The 6,851-nt window shown below is 35.0% G+C and overlaps 1 pseudogene; it reads right to left on the reverse strand.

Moving 5' to 3' along the window:
• Positions 1 to 584: 584 nt before the first annotated feature.
• Positions 585 to 6,851, reverse strand: part of LOC119579607 — a 16,113-nt pseudogene continuing 9,846 nt past the window's right edge.

A 6,851-nucleotide genomic window follows, 5' to 3' on the forward strand; every position in this document is an offset into this window, starting at 1 on the left:
CAGTATAAAAGGCTTGCTATTAATCCCAGTAATCCTTGTTGGAATGCCTCTTAGTCTCAGGATCTCCAGTGATTCATAAAGCACTGTATTAAATGCCTTCTTGAGGTCGATGTAGCTGCAAGCAGCCCACATCCGAACTCACAGTATTAGCACGGAAGAGTGTTTTACCATTCAAGATCGTCATCATGATATTCGTGGCATTACCGACGCAGTGTTTAAAGACTACTTAGGTACCATGCATATATATTTTGTAAAATGTATTACTGCTGAGTATCTGCTGCCTTTGAAATTAATCAACTAGAGATATAGAATTCTAGAAGGAAAAGAAAACATTTATCTAAATTTATTTTTTTTTAAACAGGCCATTGCCATTTAAAAAAACATAAAATTTTATATATCAAAAGAAAGAAGTCTGTCAAAATACTAGACTTTGTTATCAATAATATCCCCGCATATATATTGGGTAGCTGTGAAATGTAAAAAAGACATTAAGGAGAAACATTCATGATATGTAATTTCAATTTTGTTACAGCACCTTATTTCCTAATCCAAAGTGTGTGATTTCAAATTTACATTAATTATTTTAAACCATATTGACAATGATAAATATTTCCATAATAAAAATAACAAAATAAAACTAACATTTATCATTAAAATTAGTCACTAAAGCTAATCAGTCCGTCCTATGTACATATCTATTTCTTGTCTGGATTGGCCCCCATTTGTGTGGGATCTTGCGAGGGGTAGTGGATGATGCCATGTGTGAGGGAGGAGGGGGTCCTACACCTGGGATGGGAGGTGGCTGGGGGAAGTATGTTTTGGGGGGCGAACTCCTGGTGGGGGCGAAGTGGGGCACGAAAGGGGTGGGGGGGAAAAAGGAGGGGCTGGAGGGGTGGCAGGGGACCTGGAGGAGCAGGGGGAACCCTGGGGGTGGACGTGGGCCAAGGGGCCATCACAGGAGGAGGGCCTCCTGGGAGGCTGCCTGAGGGGGGGACAGGAGGTCGGGAGGAGCTTGGCCTGGAGGATAGGGGGTCGGATTGTGGTGCCCAGCGCAGCTGGGCCTGTCCTGGTGGGGAGTGGTATGCTGGCTGCCTGTGGGGTAGTTTGAGAAGTTGTTCTGGAAATTCCTCTGGGGGTGGAGGTATGTGGGGAGCCAGGACTGGTCCAAAGGTTGTGGGCACCCCTCTCCCTCAACTTTAATGCCCCCAAAGCCCAAGACCAACCTTGTCTGGCCTGCGCCGGCCCCATTTTATGTTGAGCCGCCTTCCTGAATGATAAGTTTGTTGAAGGTCGCTCTGCAGCAAGTTCTGCAGGCAGAACGTGGTGGGAAATTGCCCAAAGGGATACTTCTGCTTAAGCCAAACCCCATTTTACCTGCGTAGCTCCCCATACTGGTAGAAATGGTCTCGCAACTCCTTCTCACCAATCCTGTCACCTAGGGTTACCCCATACATGTAGTGATGGACTTGTCCTCTGGGGTTCCGCCTGGGCATGGCTGCACCCTTCCCTTTGTACTTGTTCACAAAGGATCATTGACACCAAGTAACGGTCCTTGATATTCTGATCAGCCAGAGGGTCATCAGGGGCAGTGGGCTTCTCATGCCGGTACGGACATTCTTCACCTCGTTTGCATTCACCCTTCACCCAGAATGAGCAAATGTGGGGCCGGTTTCCGCTTGTAGTATGGTGTTGTACAGCCAGACCAGGAGCATCTCTGAATGTGTTTTTGTTTTGCCTAAAACTCCTCCTGCTGTGCTACCATCAGATGTAGCTGCCATCTGTTTTCCCCCATGTTCTGGATGTAAACTCTTATTGACATCACTTTTTGGCATCTCATCTGCTAGGCTAAGAGCTAGTCTCGGGACCTGTGGGTGAAGTTTTTTCTTGTATCATATTACAAGTAAACATATACATAAGAACAGTAAAGTAAAAATATAATCCTCCCTAAAAGTTTTATATCAAACTACCTTTGTTCTATATTTTACAATCCACAAACTTCTTGGGAGGTTTATTAGACTTATCTGGCAAATTTTCCCTGCTCAAAGTTGTATTCCTGGCAACCATGTTGTATTACGAAAATTTAATATTGTGAAAAAAGAATTGTAATTACACAAAGTGTTACATATCTTTATTTTTATTGCACTGAGTTGTAGACTAATAAAGAGATGATATGGAGTCTGTGCAAAGAAAACAGTCTATTATCATCAGGATAATACAAAACAAAAGGCAAATATGGACATTGGAAAATGGCAAAAAAAAAAAAAAAAAAAACTTATGAATAAAAAGAGTAAATAACATTGCAAATAGGAGGCATAGAGTCTTATCCTGCCCAGCCTACAAGCATCGCCCCTAGAGAGGCTACTCACAGAAGCCTAATACCCAGACTTTGGTCATGTGATTGCCATGACATAACCAATTATATATATATATATAATAATATATATTTTATATATATATATATATATATATATATATTTTATATATATATAAAGTTATATATGTAATATATATATATATATAAAAAATTATATATATATATATTTTGTAAATATATATATATATATATATATATATATTATATTATTATATATATATATATAATACACACATATATATATATATATATATTTTATACACATATATATATAATATACATATATACATATACATATATACATATACATATATACATATACATATACATATTAAAATATACATATACATATATACTATACATTATACATATATAGACATATATATAAATATCTATATACATATATATATCTACATATATATCTACATATATATCTACATAATATATATATATATATATATATATATAATATATATATATATATATAACATCACATATACATACACATATACATACACATATACATATACATTACACATACACATACACACACAAATACACATACATATACACATACATATACATATACCTATACCTATACCTATACATATTTTTGTGTGTGTGTGTGTGTGTGTGTGTTTGTGTGTGTGTGTGGGGTGTGTGTGTGTGTGTGTGGGGTGTGTGTGTGGTGTGTGTGTGTGGTGTGTGTGTGTGTGTGTGTGTGTGTGTGTGTGTGTGTGTTTTTGTGTGTGTGTAAGTAACTCATCCCTTTGTTGTTGATGAATCATAGAAAATATAAAATTACCTGCTCTGTAAAGCATATAATTTGCTATAACCTATCAGATATCCCAAACCATAATTTATCACACTAATCCAGCTCTAAATGATATGTGAAATTATATAAATAAATAATCCAAAAATACCTTCTACTTTGTACAAAATCATATTTTTTTAAGACTTTTTAAATACAGAAAGCACACTCTCACTAAGTTTTAATATTTCACTTTTTTTTTTTCCCATAATGCAATTATAACTTGATTATGTTGCTTCTTGCTTATCATTGTATGTGTCAATGGCTCAATGGGATAAGGCATCCAAATTCTGATGTAGTGTTTGGGAGTTCCTATACCGTAGTGCCAGTGGGGTGTGACAAACTAAAAACCCATAGGGTGAGGGTACATATCAAAGGATGTCCCGCCCACATTATCGTTATTATTATTACATTAAGTACAATCAATATAGTCTAAAATTCATGTGGTGAGTTTCGTTACCATTTTAAAAATTCTCCTTATATTATACAGTTCTCTTTTCTAAACAAATAATCTGAAAGTTACACTGCATTTCAACCATGGTAATTCATCCCTAGAGTTAACAGCAAGATATTTGGTTGATATCTAAAAAAATATATTAATCTAAATGCTATACTAACCTGAGTGGGGAGCCCATACTCCAGATCCAGAAGGCAGGTCTGGCATACATTCTTGATTTTTGGGACATGTCTGGCACACCTCTGTCTTCTTGAATCTCATTCTCGCTCCTGGACACCTGAAGAGAATTAGAATTAGTACCAAATGGTACTACTCTCTCTACAAAATCAGTTCCAGATGCAATCCCAAAAAGGAACAAATTTTTCAGTTGTGCTAATCTGTATCTAATTTTGATAGACAAAAGTATTGGCAATTTAATTTCATAGTTTCATATATTTACAACATTCTTCCACTTCTACAGAGATCAGTACTATTTTTCAGCAGAGGTTTTGTAAAAATCTGTTCAAGTGAAAAACATCTACACCTACAAAATGTTCACTAGTCTAGGCAGAAAATATTTTGACAATGAAGAAGAAAGGTATGCCTAAACATATACAAGACACATATGTTTAATCCATTGGATCTGGGTGACAGGAATGGCTCATCATAAAAAAATATTAACTTTGTGGCAGGTGAAAGGAATGTGTCATGGAAAAATATGGCTGAGGCCAGGGTGATGGGAACATTTTGTCCAAAATACTGATGGGAATTTGCAGATGACTAGAAAGAACCGTTCAAGGTCACAAAATTTAATTGAATATAACAAAAATATATAACAAAAGCACAGGTAACATAGTGTCATTTATTGTTATTTTTACTGAAAAGCACTGTAGACTGCTTAGATATATAATATTGAGTTTGTTCAACAAAAAAGTCTATTACCATCTTGACACAGCATGGCAATACTGACCTCTGAAAATAGCAAAATAGGGAAAAAAAGTATCGGGGTGTTTATTTAGGCAAAAACCCCAAGCCATACACACAGTCAAAACTTGAGTAAGCCTAATACCGGATTTTGGTCCACATACGCCTGGATCAAATGGGTTAAACACGTGTGTATGAGTGTTTTTTTCAAAATATACACACTGTATAATAAAATTTATTGCAACTTATTTGTCCCATTAGAGCTAAGAATTATTGCAGGCTGATTTTTGCAGCATTTCTAATAAAGTTAAGAAAAACAAATAAAAAGGGAAACAAAAAATTTAAAAAGGTTTTTATCACTTTTCTTGCTACAACATTAACCCAACCCTAACGGGCATGGCATGTACGTACATGCCATGCCCACTTGAGTTTACTTTTTTGTTTTTAACACACAGAGGGATACACTTGTAATAAGTCACCAATGAGCCAAATTTCGAGTACTACCTGTCTCTTCCGTTTACCCTTTTTTCAAAAATATTTTATGTTTTTCTTATTTTGCAGTAACAGAAGTTTATAACATTATAGTAATTATAAGTTTTTTAAAAAAAATAACACCATCGATATTCATACCATTAGTAAAAAAAATTTTTTTCCGCCAATTCAAGGAAAGGTGAAAATTAGGTAAGGTCCCCAAGGCCTACTAAATTTACTCCTTTTTGGCTAAGCACTATCAGGCCCAGCATTTTCCCATTTTTTTAAAGCATTTTACCTAGCGGCATGTGGTAAAGGAAAAAATTTAAAAGGGAAAAATAATAATCCATTTACTTCATGGGAGATTTTCCCTCGGATGATGTTTTTCACATTATTTGTAGTTAAACCTGCACTAAGTTGTGTATGCCTTTAAAAACATTATCATTATCATCACCATTATCATTACAATTATCATTGCCATTATCATAATTATTATTACACCAATATTCATAATTATACTTTTTTTTCTATTCAAAGAATGAAGAAGCAGGGGGGGAAAGGGATAGGGAGAAAGGGGGGGGAGGGGGGGGGGTGGGGAAAGGGGGGACGGGGGGAGGGAGTGAGGGAGGGGAGGGGACAGGGGGGGGGTGAGGGAGAAGAGGGGACGGGGGAGGGAGTGGGGGAGGGAGGGGACGGGGAGGGGGTGAGGGAAAAGGGGGGAGAAAGGGGATGATGATGGGGGGGGGGATAGGAAGGGGGGGAAGGGGGGAAAAGGGAAGGGAAGGGAAAAAGAGAAAAAATGAAAAGGGAAATTTGAAAAGAGGGAGGGGAAAAAAGTAAAAAAAAAAACTGGTGCGTAAATAAAAAAAAAAATGCGTGTGAAGGCAGGCAGACAAAAAAAAAAAAATAAATAAAAACAAAAAGAAAAAAAAAATTAATATAAAAATCTTGATAATAATAAAATAATAATATATAATAATAATAAAAATATAATAATAAAATAATAAATAATAATAATAATATAATTATAATAACAAAAAAATAATATAAAAAAAAAGTCACATGAAGCATTATCCCCACCCCCCCCAACCCCCTCACTAAAAAAGAAAAAAGAAAAAAAAAAAAAAAAAAGCGTAGAAAGGAAAAGGAACCGAAAACGTGCGTCTCGGAGGGAAAAGGCGCCCTCTATCGGCGGGGTTTTTTCGTCTTTTCCCCCAAGCGCTTTTTGGAAAATTTGTCTTTTCGTTTTTTTTTCTTTCGTTTTTTTCATGTTTTTTTTTTCCTTTTTCGTTTTTTTTGTGTTTTTTTCTTCTTGTTTTTTTGTTTTTTTTTCCCTTTTTTCGTTTTTTTTTTTTCTGTTTTTTTCCTTTTTTCGTTTTTTTCGTGTTTTTTTTTTCCTTTTTTCGTTTTTTTCTTTTTTCATGTTTTTTTCTTTTTCTTTGTTTTTTTTTTCTTTCCCTTATATTTCATGTTTTTTTCCCCTTTCCCTTTGTTTTTCTTTTTTTCCTTCTTTCATGTTTTTTCTTTCTCTTGTTCTTTTTCTTTCTTTCCTTCTTTCATATCTTTCGTTGTTTTTTCTTTGCTTCTTTCGTGTTTTTTTCTTGTTTCGTTTTTTTTCCTAATTTTTTTTTTCTTCATTTTTCTTTCTTCCCTTCTTTCATGTTTTTTTCCCCCTTTCGTTTTTTATTTCTGTTTTTCTTTCTTTCTTACGTTTTTTTTTTTTCTTCTTTCGTTTTTTCTTTCATTCTTTCATGTTTTTTTTCCCCTTCTTTCTTTTTCTTTTTTCTTTTTTTTGTGTTTTTTTCCCTTCTTTCGTTTTTTTTTTTTCATTTTTT

The sequence above is a fragment of the Penaeus monodon genome, chromosome 12, assembly GCF_015228065.2.
Source record: "Penaeus monodon isolate SGIC_2016 chromosome 12, NSTDA_Pmon_1, whole genome shotgun sequence".
Taxonomy (NCBI): Eukaryota; Metazoa; Arthropoda; class Malacostraca; order Decapoda; family Penaeidae; genus Penaeus; species Penaeus monodon.